Source organism: Lutjanus erythropterus, chromosome 5 (genome assembly GCF_056507025.1).
Source record: "Lutjanus erythropterus isolate fLutEry1 chromosome 5, fLutEry1.hap2, whole genome shotgun sequence".
Lineage (NCBI taxonomy): Eukaryota > Metazoa > Chordata > Actinopteri > Lutjaniformes > Lutjanidae > Lutjanus > Lutjanus erythropterus.
This window is the reverse complement of record NC_139321.1, coordinates 2,084,764-2,098,907: the sequence shown is the minus strand read 5'-3', so window position 1 is coordinate 2,098,907 and position 14,144 is coordinate 2,084,764. Positions and strand designations below refer to the sequence as shown.

Here is a 14,144-nt window from a genome sequence, read left to right as displayed (position 1 = left end):
TCTCGCTGCTCTCCTCCTCCTCATCTTCCATCCACCGATACGCCGACTTCACTGTTTATCTATGTACGTATATATGTGTGTGTGTGTGTGTGTGTGTGTGTGTGGGAGTAAAGGCTTGTGTTTTCTGAGCCTGTTAAGTCTCCTACAGAGTGAGAGAGAAGTCAGCGGGCCTCATACACACTCACTCAGTGACATGAAATGATTCAACAGTCTGAACTCTTCCTGCAGCTTCACAAAAAGCAACAAAAAAGCATCATAATAAACTTATTTCAACACCAAATGACCTCTCACACACCTGAACGCGTCCTCTGTTCGTCTACGCACTCATCTACCAGACACAAGACATCGCTTCACTGAGTGAGATCTCACATTCATCTGTCCACGACTTCTCGAATTTTAAGTACTGTCTGCACACACCTGACGTAAAACGATGAGAACAAGAACAGTCTGACCAAAGAAGAAACAGACGTGTGTCACCAGCTTTCACTAATTGATCATTTTCATTTCTCTGTGTTCAGGACACATTTCTGCCAGAACAAAAACGTGCCGAGGGTCAAGGTTTTAGAAATACTGAGGTCATGAGCTGTTGTCCCATTAGTGGAGGTTTGGGAGCAAGAAAACTTTGTAGACTATTGAATAAATCTACCTATTTGAATGCATTTTGAGAGTAACAGTAATTATTTCAGACAGAATATCAGTGCCAACACATAGATGAAAACTGGGTTAGAGTCTAACACAAGATAAGTCATAAAATTGAGCAATTTTGAAAACTCTTATTGCACTGAAATCACTTTCGCTGTCAAACAATTTGAACAATGGAGCCCAACTGCAGTATTTTTCTGTTTCTGTTCCTCTAAATAAACCATTATCTAAAAGTTACACATGGCATGAAAGTGAAAAAAAGTGTATGTAATACAGTAGAACAAAGGAAGAAGCCTAAATTTCATGAAGATATACAGCCAGGACACCTGAACCCAACCATGACATAAAAATGCAATGTAAAATAGATATATTTAAAAAAAAAAGGAAAGAAAAAGAGTGAAATTGAAAATAGTTCAGCAATATGTCTCTTAAATTTAATGCTTTAAGAAATAATTAAAAAATGAAAAAAGACCCAGCACAAACACAGAGGACATGACCTCGGTGTCCTCAATGGTAGCTATGACCCCGCTGAGGGACGACGCCGAGCGCTACTGATCCTGAACACTGAAAAATTCTGATTAAAATCCATTACAGGGTAGGAATGTCCCCCTCGTTAACAGGCCCGACCAGCCACACGACCCGAGACACGAGAGCTGTCTGTCGTGCACAGACAGTGAGAATGATCTGTTCACAGTCATGAGCACTTCATAGCTGCAACAGGACACTTTCAGTTTTAACATCTATACCTCTAGACTTTGTCGCAGACATTAAAAAATTTAATTATGAGCAGTATTTTTCTCTTTTTCTGCAAGACATTGATCTCAAATTGACCAGAAGCCTGTCGACATGTGATGCCTTTTATCTTGTGTGTCAATTAATTGTTAAAATGTCTTATTTCTTACATTTCTGCCAATTAGAGGTCTAAGAAAATATTGAATATTGTGATATTATATTTTGTGATACTGCACTGAGTCTAAAAACATTGTACCATGATATTTTAACATGCAAACATTTGTGACAGTGGTTAATTTTGTGTCACGTTTAAACTCCAGACCTCTTGATAGCCAAAACACAACCTTATCTATCTGTCTTAGCAGACATTTTCAAACTAATATGCTGCAGTATGAGGAGTGTTTTCCAAAGGCTCAGTTTTCAGTGGGGGAATGCAAAAGTTTTAGCAAATTAAGGCTGTGGCGGATGGTTATTTTCACTGTCAAACACTGTTTTTACATGTAATCTGTGAATCAGATAAGAGTGAAAAACGTCACCAGACCACCAGTCACAAAAACAAAGAGAGAAAAGCAGAAAATTCAAACAACTGAGGGGCTGAAAGCAACAAATGTTCGACACTGTTGTTGCTGCTCCCTGCTGTGACTTACACACACACACCTAATTACCCCTGTACGAATGTGAATGAGTGTGTGTGTGTGCATGTGGGTGGGGGGGTTAACTCTGTTTCCAAGTGTGAACGTGCATGTGAATACCTCTGTGTGTGTGTGTGTGTGTGTGTGTGTGTGTGTGTGTGTGTTACAGTATAATCTGTGTTTCTTTCCTCACATTTTTCTCCAGAGCTGCCAAATACCCCAAACCAACCGACCTCTGACCTCTGACCCCGCGGCATTTCACACATCACTGTGGAAACGGAGCTGAAACAACACTGATTGCTGGCTGATGTCCAGCCTGCTAATAACGTAACAGTCAGTCTGCGCCGAGCTGATGTGATGTATACAACTCCTGCATGAGTTATGATGTTTATGTTTTTAATTTTTTATGATTTTAGCCACTTCAAAACAGATGAAACTGATGTGCTGATGCATCATATGTATATTTTATTAATGCTATATGTGTCATATACGCTCACAGAAATATAGCTTTACTAACCTGATAGGGCAGAAACCCTGTCTGCACTCCGATGGCTGTAAATTCTGACTGACTTTTCAGGTTTTAGTACATATTTGCTGATGATAAATGTCAAAAAAATGCCTTGTTTGTTTTCTTCCTTGTGCATTTCATGAAACCTCACACCGCTGCTTTGTCCTGAAAGCAGAGTTTGTTTAACAGTGACCTCAAATTTTGCCTGCAGGTCACAATAAACCAGGAAACACAGCACACAGCATGAGGGAAGAAAGCAGGCTTTCAGGACAATTTTTATGATGCAGGTTGAAGCGACGTGACAGCAAACTGTGTCTGTGTCTGGATTTATGATATTTAAATCCTGGATTTTTGCTGATTTTCTTACAGAGTTTCTTATTTCTTTCTGTCTGACAGCAAATAATATTCTGTATGATGTTTAACCCGAGTGAAATATTCAAATTAAAGGCTCCGCCATTCCGGCAAATGCAAATATTAAACTTACCCTGGTTTGTGCATCATTTTAAACAGATCAAATCAACCTGACATATTTGGTCTCTCTGGAGAAACGGTGTGATCTTCACTAGAATTTAAAATTAACTTTGAACAATGTTTGGCTGAACAGTTTGAGTTTCTAAGACTCTGGTTGCTCATTTGAGGTTAATTAGGTCACTAAACTTTTTAAACAATGTTACCTTGATATTTGTCTGATAGACAATACATAAAAACAATATTAGGTTATATATAAAGCTGGTTAAGGTTTGAAATCCAGGTCTTGAGTTTCAGTCCCCTGGTGGTTAATTAAAATAAGCAGCAGATAGACGTCAGTATTTGAGCTGCAGCATTTAGTCCATTAATCAATTAGATACTAAGTATTAAATTAATTGCTGACCATTTTAATAATCCACTGATCATTATGATACTTTTTTTTAATCTGAATAAATTTCGGGGGGCCGTTCATACCTCTGACAGTTATTTTGTGTAACCAAACTTCATGGGTAAATTTAGTAATTTTATGCCACAGAATACGGAAATTGCTGGTCTACCTGTTAGTTTGTCTGTATTATCCTGTGACTTCAGTGAATTCACGCTATTCTTTTAAAGTACCAAAGTCACACAATAACACAAACAAATGAAAAGATGGGGGCAGAAGAAGGACAGCAACTATGGTGTTCTGTGGGGTAAAATCACTGATTTTGCCTATGGAATTTGGTTAGTTTTGAGAGAGCAATGTTTGGCTTGTTTAAAAGCGATCATTTTGGAAAAGGCTGTCTGATGGCAGAGTAAAGCGGTGAAAATATTCAAAATATAGTGTGCACTTAAACTGATACTGATTTTATGTTTACAACACCCCTACAGCTCAAACAGACATTTTGAATGAAGTCAGGTTTGTCTGATGGCAAAGAAGGTAGAAAAGGTGACAAATCTGACCAAACATTTCAGTTTTAAATATTTGAGGTTACAGACACATTCTGTAAAGTGCTTAGGTTCAGCATCCAGATGACTCAAAAATCTAATTAAAGGTGTCATATTTAGCATAAAATTCAATTTGGAGCTCCCTGGAAAAAAAACAGAAAATTGTGCAACACTGAAACTTGTACAACCAGATGAGACGAGACTGAAATGCAACCCGACACCGGTTGCTGCCCTCGCTCAGCGCTGTGAGCTCACAACTGACATGAGAATTATGAGGCCTGCTGTAATGTAAACTGTAACATATGGAATCAGAGCGTCCTTAAAACGCTGCCGGGTCGTGAGAAGCCACATGTTGACATGTTTGTTCACATGTCGTGTAAGGCTGTGTGTTTGTTGTCTCCTCGGGGACCGTCCCGGGTGAGCCGGAGATCGTCCAGCTCGTCCTTTTTCCCACAGTCTGAAAGTTTCTCACCAACCAAGCAACAGCCTGCGTGCATGAGTGTATGTGTGTATGTATTAGACTGAGTGTGTGCATGCAAAGAGGCCGAGCCAACGAGCTACTGGACCGTGTGTGTGTGTGTGTTACAATAGAAAGCCTTTGGAGGGCTGTATAAGGACAGTAACATTTCCATGTGTAAGGAGCCGGGCAGTCACTGTTTGATGGTTTGACTCCTGGAATGGGGCGAGAGACAAAGACTCACAATAAAGGACACAGAGGGAGAGAGAGCGGGCGTGTCCAGACAGCAGCTCCTCTGTACATTACAAAGCAGCTCAATGGCCCCGTTACCTCCCACTGTGTGTGTGTGTGTGTGTGTGTGTGTGTGTGTGTGTCCACTATTGATATTCAGACTGTGTCTCCATGTTAATGTCCCACCTGCATCACACAGTTAAACTACTGTACATTACATTACATTAGCAAGACGAGCTGCAGAGCTGCAGCTGCCCCGACATTACACTACATTAACCTACAACACAGCTATAAATGCCACATCAAGGCTTTTGCTCCTCTATATCACCATGTCAAGGCTTCACAGCTACAAATGAAGTGAAATAGTTATCAAATATTTCACAATTTTCCAGTAAATCACATCCAAGTCAGTAAATAATCAACTTAAGGTAAGATGACTTTGGCATTCTGCTGCTGTTTATTTCAACTAATTAGTGAGCCACTTTTTCCTCAGTGAAATGAATGTGTTTTTGCGTGACAGAAACCAAATAAAGTCATCTGTGTTGCATAAAGGTTGACTAATCCCTGGCATCATTTTTAATTGCAGTAATGTGCTCTATGATTACACAGGAACATTATCAGACCAATTACAAACCATTAAAATATGACAACTATTCTCTCCAATCTGGCAACAAAAAGCTGGTGGAAAGTAGCCAAACTGGAAACCAGTTCTGAAAGTTTCTGTCTGGCATCGCGGGGGTGCAATTTTATATCTGAGAGTGTTTGTGCAGGTGTGTTTCCCTATATAAACTCCAGTAACCTGAATGTCCGGTACTTCGTGTTCACACCAGACCCTGAATTAAATATAAAACACACACACACACACACACACACACACACACACACACACACACACACACACAGAAAATCAAAAGATGCTTTGATGTTTTCAGATCTCAGAAGGACGGGATGTTCATGGTCGAGGTGAGCTTTCTGGACAGTCCAGCGCGCGCGCGCGCGTGTGTGTGTGTGTGTGTGTGTGTGTGTGTGTGTGTGGTCCCCCTGCCCCGCAGCATAAAGGGGATTACTCTAATGACTCCATTCACTGCCATTGTTTGATTCAGATTAGCACACACACACACACACACACACACACACACACACACACACACACACACATCCTCCCTATTCAGATGCAGGCAGCCAACTGTTGCCAGAGCCGTTCTGCCTCCTGACACCACCGCTGTGTGTGTGTGTGTGTGTGTGTGTGTGTGTGTGTGTGTGTGTGTGTGTGTGCGTGTGCTGGCCAGGTCATCCTTAAGACGTGTCGTCCAACATGTCTAAAGTCAGGAGAGTCTGTTTTCAAAGACCACAGCGGTGAGACGTGATCATCATATGGGGAAAACGTCAGAAGTGTTTGATCGCAGCGTCTATACAACACCTACATTTAAACTTCAAACCAGAGCAATTATTTTAAAGAGACCTAAAGAAAAGAAGTAAATACAAATACCTAAAAACTCTATTTGAGTACAGCAACAAAATATCTGTACTTAGTTACTTCCTATCTCTGGTTCTCTGTCAGCCTGAAAGTCCATGTAAATGCAGCATTAAAGTGGGATACTGCCTGATCAAAGAAGTAAATCAAACGTTTGGAAGTTGGGAGTTTTTCAAACTCTGTGATTTGGACACATCTTGATACACACAAAAACACACTAAGGTTTGATAGCTGCCTTTAGGGTGCACAAAGACAAATGGTACCGAAGTGGCCACAAATCCAACATCACATCACTAAGCAGAAACATAAACACATCTAAAGCAAAAATAGGAGTTATAATAAGACACACACACCTGCAGCGCAGCACACAGGCAGCAGGTGTTGTGTCGTGTGACATAGATTATGAATGCGTCCACACCTTGTGTAAATAGTCTCTGTGCAGCGGAGAAAACTATCAGGTGTTCAAATGTGACTGTGCTGTGAGTGACTGAGGCGGCTTCACATGACGGCCATTTTACCGTCAGACAGGAAACGCAGGATTACTGCAGGCTGACTCACTGGTTGTAATGGTTTCACGACTGGTTTCTGTGTTTTGTCTCCTTCCTGTTGTGCTGAGCGTCTTTTGCTCAGAGGCACTGTGGCAGGACTGGACCGGATCAGGGATCAAACGTTTGACCTTTTACAGACAGGATGAGCTTTCTAACCTCTGATCTACACACAGACACAGACACAGACACACACACACACACACACGCACACACACACACACACACACAGATCCGCTGGCGGCAGCAGCAGCAGCAGCAGCAGAAGGGGATTATGGGAGTGGATGGCAGATGAACAGCAGGCTGGTATGAAGTAAAGATCAGGAATCATCGGTACACTGTTTTAAATCCACGGCAACATATTTATGCCACACGTCTGACTACGGCAGGAGCACGAGGACAAAATGAAAAGCACTTTCAACAACTGACCGTGACTGTGCAAAATCACCAAACAGTTCGCTTCTTTTCTGTTGAAACTAAAAGTTTACAAGATACAGACATGATATATGAAATTTTATAAAAACCTAATGACAACAAACTGGCCAATATCAATTTTTAACAATAAAAAAAGTCATGGTATTATTGATAAAGATGCCTTAAATTCTGTAATTAAAGGGTTCAGACCAAGATGTGTACTGATGAGGACATTTTATAGTCGAAAAATCAACTTGTGTCCTGCCATTGTTACGATTGCCTGTTACTCGAAAACTAATGTACTTATTTTAACCCAAAACAATGTTACCATGGCAACCACCATTAAGTGTAATACACTACAAAGTAACTTAAAAGTATCAGATTATTTTTTTGTTGCAAAAAGTAACGCTTTATTTTTCTATTTCAAGTGTTCGGTTTAGTTCAATTTAGTTATATTTTCAAATGCACAATTTTATCCTTTTTTCCAACACTGCAAGAACCAAATGTCCACCGCACCTGCCACCAGAGGGGAGACCAGTGGTGGGGTTTTTTGCATTTGAGACAGAGGACATCATGTACATGTCATATACTCAAGTCGGTCTTCAGATTGACGTATTAAACAAAGTCCCCATAATCAAATCTTTCTTCAGTACTCCTCTATAACACCCAGACTGGCGCCCCTGTGAAGAAGCTTTTTAGCCTTGCAAGTCGACGCAAGTTTTTAAAAAAATTCTCCTGCATTATAAAATAGTTAACTAGAGAGAGCATTGGATGGATGAGTCTGCATGTATTTTGACAAAAAGCCTGTGCACTTTTATAATTTGTGTGTTTTGTCAGAACAATGTCAGTCCTCATCAATATCAACATATTTTAATAATATATCATTGGCATTTCTGTAGAGCATCCTTGCATTTATAAACGAATGTCACCAAACTCAAATAAAACTGTTCTGTCACTGTTATCAGCACATATTTAGCATCTTGACATTATTAGGTCATCATCTGATACTACAAAGACCTCAGTACATAAACTACTTTTACAACCACAAAGTGTATCTACAACTACAAACTGCAAAGAACTGCAGCTCTTCAGTTTTAATCTGTTGCATCACTCATAGCTGGTGAAGCATTTCAACAGATTATTGTTGAAATAAGCCAATTAATCCTCCCAAAACTAAGTGACATCAATTTACATAATCAATGAATCGTTTTAGTCATTTATCAAGGAAAGATGTCGAACATGTTCTGGTTCCTGCAGGTGAGTTATTGCACTTTTCTCTGTTTTTTTCTCTGATCTCACATCATCGTACACTGAATATCGTTGGGTTTTGGACTATTGGTCTGACAAAACAAGATGTATGAAGACATCTCATAAGACTTGAAAGATTAATTGATGATGAAAACAGCCGTTAGTCGCAGCCCTTTAAAGGCTAGAGTAAAAAATAGATGCTGCGAGGCATTATTCATCATACAGCTGCTCATGCATCATCTACTGTAAATATGCAGAGGTGTGTGTTCTGCATGACGGTGTGAAATGACACCTGGTGCTCAGAGTGTGAGCAGGCAGCGAGTTTCAGACCATCTAACTGCCTGTAACCCTCATTTCTATTGACCGGGTAAAAAAAATCAATACAGCAATATAATGTCGGCTCAATAAAGATGCTTTTAGTCCCGTTTACAGCAGGAAACGATCCGTCCGTCTGTCTGACGGTAAAGTGTCTCGACCACCAACGGACAGATTTCCATGAAGCTGCGGCTGTTCACGACTCCCTCGGGGGGTTTCTAATGGTTTTGGTGACCTCCACGACCGTTTTTTGTTTTTAATCAAAGCTACAAAAATGACGGCAATCGCCTCAGGTGAATGACATCAGATTTAATTGCTGTCATGGCAGCTTTGGTCGATTAGAGCGTTTAGATATAAGCTGAGCGGTGAGTACTTGCTTTTCACAGCTGGTCCATGACGAGTTTTATGCAGTTTTGTGTTTCATTTTGCACTAAAAAGACAAAAAAAAAAAAACACATATTGGATTAAAAATATACTGCTTACAGTTGAAGACATTCCTTTATTTTAAGGGTTTGGAGCCAAAAAGGTTGTGAGGCACTGGTCAATAGGAATATTCTTACATGGATTTATCTGACAGGACCCTGTAAAGCCAGGACATTATCGGTACTCAATACCTATTGACTAAAATACACCAGTACCAAGTAGTATTAAAACTTCTCCAGTCAAACAATATCTGCATTCAATCCTTTTTTTTTTACTTGTTATTGGCCTCTACTGCAGCAGCTCAGACCAGTACAGTCTGTGGTGAGCTGAAGCCACGTGTGGTTTATCTGATGGAGTATCTGATGCCTGTGGGGTTTGAGAATGTATGAAATGCTCAAGGATCATTTCAGGAATCCTTCCATTCATATGTATAAAATGAAGGAGAAAAAAAGAAGTATTGGGTGAAGTAATCTGGTAATATCACTTTAAGAGTTTAGGTCACATGTGTAAAGTTTATTGGCATGTAGATTATAAATTGTTTGGTCCGGACTTTTCAATTACAGATGATAGTCCAGACCCAACTGACCAGAACACGTGATCTCTGTCCGGATCGAACTGAACCGTTCCTCAGTTCGATTCTAGTGTGAAAACATTTTTTTTTTTTTGGACGTCTCAGACCAATTATGGGAAGGTCTGGCAGGCTGGACATTAGAACTGGAAAAAGGAAAAACTATGCAAAAAGGAGCCGCTGTTGCTCAGGGAGAGAGGAGGAGAAGACTTTATAACAAGTCAGTTGGAACAAACTCACAAGAACTCCTTTAATTTTTTTTTCAAGAGAATGAAAAAGGAATCGAATTGATCTGACAACACGCTAACGTCTGATGCACGCTCGTCTACAAGCAGACCAATATCAAGTATAGGGAAACGCAGCTGACGCAGTCCATGACGACAGGATGTAGTTACATCATGTATAGTTATATAGTGTGTTGCAATGTTATACTAAAACACACCAGATCAAATTTACACAACGTAACCAGACAGTGAACCCTGGTTCAGACTGTCAGGTGTGAAAAGGCCCTTTGATGCGGACGCTAATCCGACCAACAACTGCCATAAATCAATCAAACTTTCTTCAAAATCTCTTGAAAACTAGAGATTTTTAAAACTCTAGAGTGTGTTTGAATATTGTTCCGATGCAACAGTTGTCAAGGATGTTATACTCAGACACCACAGAGGAAGAACAAACAACAGAATTCTTTTATCCTAACAAAACTGACTAACTAGCTTTTGTGCACGTTTTAATTGTTGCCTCTGCGTCTTCGTGTGAGATTCTGGCTTCCTCATTCTGGTGCTTGGTGTTACACCTGACCACAACAAAAAAAAAGAGAGAGAGAAACCTGCCGTGAAAACTCTGTAATCGGAAGCGTGGACGTCTCTTTTTCTGCAGAACGGGGATGTGAATGTGTGTGTGCGCGCTTCCATTTCACACACCAAACCCATTTCCACTCTCCCAGCTCCCATTTTAATGATGGGCATTAACAACACGGCTCGCTCAGATCTCCAATTTTTACGCAGAAATGTGCAGAACGGACTCTGCTTGACCTCCCTCCTCCTCCTTAACTGTGTCTTTTTTTTTTCTTTTTTTCCCCATTTCATCCTCTTCCTCTCCCGGCTGACTAATCCTCCACCTCACACCCCCCTCGCCCTCCCGTAGAGCAGTGGATAACCGTGACGTTTTATGTTGTTGTTTTATCTGGTCAGAATTGGATGGGTGCTCCTCCAAATTAGAGGAGGCAGAGAGGAATCCCGAAGCTTGGTATCCGACCTCAGACCTCGCCCCTCGTCACAGCGGCGGCGGCAGGAGATCGGGTGACAGCAGGGTCTGCCGTCCAAACTGGCCGCAAACCTCAGTGAGAGTATCTCCACCTCACCCACTTCTACTGCAAAATAAACCCTTTACAGCGGCAGATATCAGAGATGTCCAACATAATGCGCAGGGGGGAACCCTCCAGTTTGACCAAAAACCACACTTTGAACCTCAGAGACTACAATGAGCTTTTAATGCGTTTGTAAAACATTTTTTGGACAATAATGTAGAGCAAAGATGTTAAACCACAATCTAAAGCCACAAGAAACTATGCTACATCTTTTTAAAACACTTTTGGACACTAGAAACCCAAAACGCCTGCTGCAAATTTGCATTTTTACCAAGCACCACCAACGCAGAAGGTGCATACTCCTGTTCCTCCAGGAAATACACCGGCCCGCTTCTCTCTGATAAGACCAAATGTGATTGCGACGACGTCTTTTTAAGTGTTTCACTAACGTGCTGAGAGCGAGATGACGGGGTGGAAATAGGAAACGGGGGGGGGTCAAAGGTCAAGCGAAGGAACCCAAAACACGCCCATGAGTTCCCCATGAGCGCTCAGGGGGAACATCAGCAGAACGTTCGGGGGAGACGTTTCATCGCGACCACAGAGGCGACGGTGGCGTTTCCTACTACAGCTCACTCTCTGTCAGGGAAAGGCAGATGCAGTTTGCATGTAAATACCCAACTCCCCCCCACCCTCTCTCTCTCTCTCTCTCTCTCTCTCTCTCTCTCTCTCGCTATCATGTAGAGCAGGTCGAACGCCCATCCTCTTTTGCTCCCTCCACCACAGCAGAGGGAAGGAGGAGGACTGGCAAGCCGGAGACCGGAGGGACCGGACGGACTAGATTCCCAGGTGGTGACGTGCGCCTTGCGGCTCATCTCTGGTGGATTATCACCGCCACCTGCACCCCCTACATCCACCTTTACAGTTAAAAAAAAAGAAAAAGAAAACTCCACCTCCTTTATTTAGATTTGAGCTCATGTTAACAGAACAGTCAGCATATGTGTGACTCTCCACAGTGGGGCACGAACATGAAGGGAGAGGGTGTTAAATTTGATGCTACAGGTGCCCGGGAGGCCTCAGGTGCTTACAGCGAAACAGATATGCAGAGAGATATGTACGCTCCCTCGCCTGTGTGACTGGTTTATGAGCAGCCTCAGATGAATGGACTCCTGTATTGTTGCTTTAAGCAGCCCCAGGAGTCCCTGAAGGCAGATTAGCTCTAATATTACAGTGGGAAGACAAACCCCTGATTATAATGACGAGCTTTTTTTTACTGCCATTTTATATTCTTCTCTATAGACTGAGAGTCCCTGCAGAACTCTTAAAGCCTCAGATGGAGCCATAATGAAACCCCACTGTGATGATGCTCCTATACGCACTATAGGGAGCTGCCTGCAAGCCTTACTGTACTTCTCCTGCTGCTGAAATGCATTGAAGAGGATTTACTGTAGTGATTTTTCAGTTTGAGAGAGGTTAGGAAACCCGGAGTGACCCACAGGAAGCCGTATTTTATTACTGACAGACACTGAGGTAATGTTGAGGACGGAGGGGATCGATACGGATCAATAGCACTGTAGTGTAATATAGGTAAAATACCCATCAGAGGAGATTAGGCTCCGAATATGAGCATCCATTCGCTTTAAATTGGATTATTTTACCAACAAGTGTTTTAAAAAGCAGCTGCTCGATCGTTATAAACGCCCGTGTGCCTGCCTGCCTGCCTGCAGAGATTTATGCTCCACCGAGTATGTGTTTTTTAATTAAGGCACAAGTGCTCATCCAGGCGAAATTGAAAATAAAGTGAATATACTCGTCCTATTATCGTGCGTAAAGCGTCTCCTACATAGCAGCAGCGCACTGACAGGAGGATTTATGTGGAAAACGTGTAAATTCTGTCAGGAGAACGGTGTTATGTAAAGGATCTAGGAATACATTTCTACGTGGACCGGGTCTGTGGAGAGAAGTTCCTACCTGGACCGGGTGAGAGCCGCGCGGTTCCCCAGCTCTGAGCGCTCCGACCCGGCTACAAGCTCCGCTCCTCCTCGGTACCCAGGCGGAGCTGCTCCAAAAAAATAAAAACCCGAAATTAACAATCCACGCCGAAAAAAAAGAGACCTCAAAACAAATCAAACAATCCAGTCGGACAGGTGGGGGTAATTATTCCTCCAAATCCTCTCACAATTTCTGTCCAGTTTTACTGTCGTGACCAGTGCTGCTGCGCGTCAAGCCGGAGATCCTTCCTCTCCTCTCCTCTCCGGGGCTGGAGCTGGAGCCCAGCCGGGGGGGGGGGGGACCCGTCCGGACCGGGGTCACTCACTCAGCTACTCCGTGAAGGGGCGAGCGTTGCAGGCTACCACCCGGCCAGCAGCAACAGCATCCTCCGCTGATGGCACGGTTGGGGAAGATGTAGTGGGGTGGAGGTGGAGGTGGCGATGGTGGTGGTGTAAAAGCGGACGGAGCACCGGGACGGGGGAGTGAAAAAAAGAGGCAAAAACGGTTAAAAATCACCCAAGAAACAAACACTAGGTCCAGGAGTTGCCAGCAGCGGTCGTCCAGTTAGTTTCCACCCCGACGCGCAGTCACCGCTCTGCCGCCTCAAACTCTGTCCGCCTCCCGGTCCAGCAGCACGGAGCAGGTCGCGCGGCTGCACTGTGTGTGATGAGAAAGTGGAGTGAATCCAAACGACTGCGCGAGAGCTTCCCTCCCTCCCTCTCTCTCCTCTCTCTCTCTCTCGCTCGCTCGCTCGGTCTCTACCAAGCTCTCCCCCCTCCTCCCCCATACACTCTCTATATACACTATAGCAGAGGGTGGAGGGGGAGCGCAGCGAGCATCCACCCCAACAACTAACTCGTGGATTTCCCAACATTTTCTGTCCATTTTTTTTCTCTCTTATGGAGGACCGACACTGCCAAAATCAAAAATAAATTAAAAATTAATAAATGATTCAGTAAATAAACTAATACGTAATCAAAGGCACCAAAATGCATATTAAGAATAAATGCAGACATTGATTGATAAAATGTAACAAATTTATACTTCTGTTTAATTTGTTTCTATATTCATCTGTTAATCCCCTTGTTTACTTAGTTGAACAGCTGACTCAAATGAGTGTCAGCCCCCCTTATTTGCATAATGAAGCATAAATGGATAAAGTAATGTAAAAGGAAAAATAATAACATTTGGAGAAATACATGGGGGAAATGCAAATGAAAACAAGACAAAAATAATTACAGAAGTAATTAAAATACAATAAA

At 42.4% G+C, this 14,144-nt stretch overlaps 1 protein-coding gene across 1 annotated transcript in view; it reads right to left on the bottom strand.

Annotated features, from left to right (window-relative positions):
* LOC146326305 (protocadherin-1-like) overlaps nucleotides 1–13,569 on the bottom strand; it is a 28,638-nt gene extending 15,069 nt beyond the window's left edge. The window contains exon 1 of the mRNA XM_084718539.1: nucleotides 12,862–13,569. The gene's annotated coding sequence lies outside the window, so the exon portion shown is untranslated. The remainder of the gene's footprint in view (nucleotides 1–12,861) is intronic.
* Nucleotides 13,570–14,144: the final 575 nt, after the last annotated feature.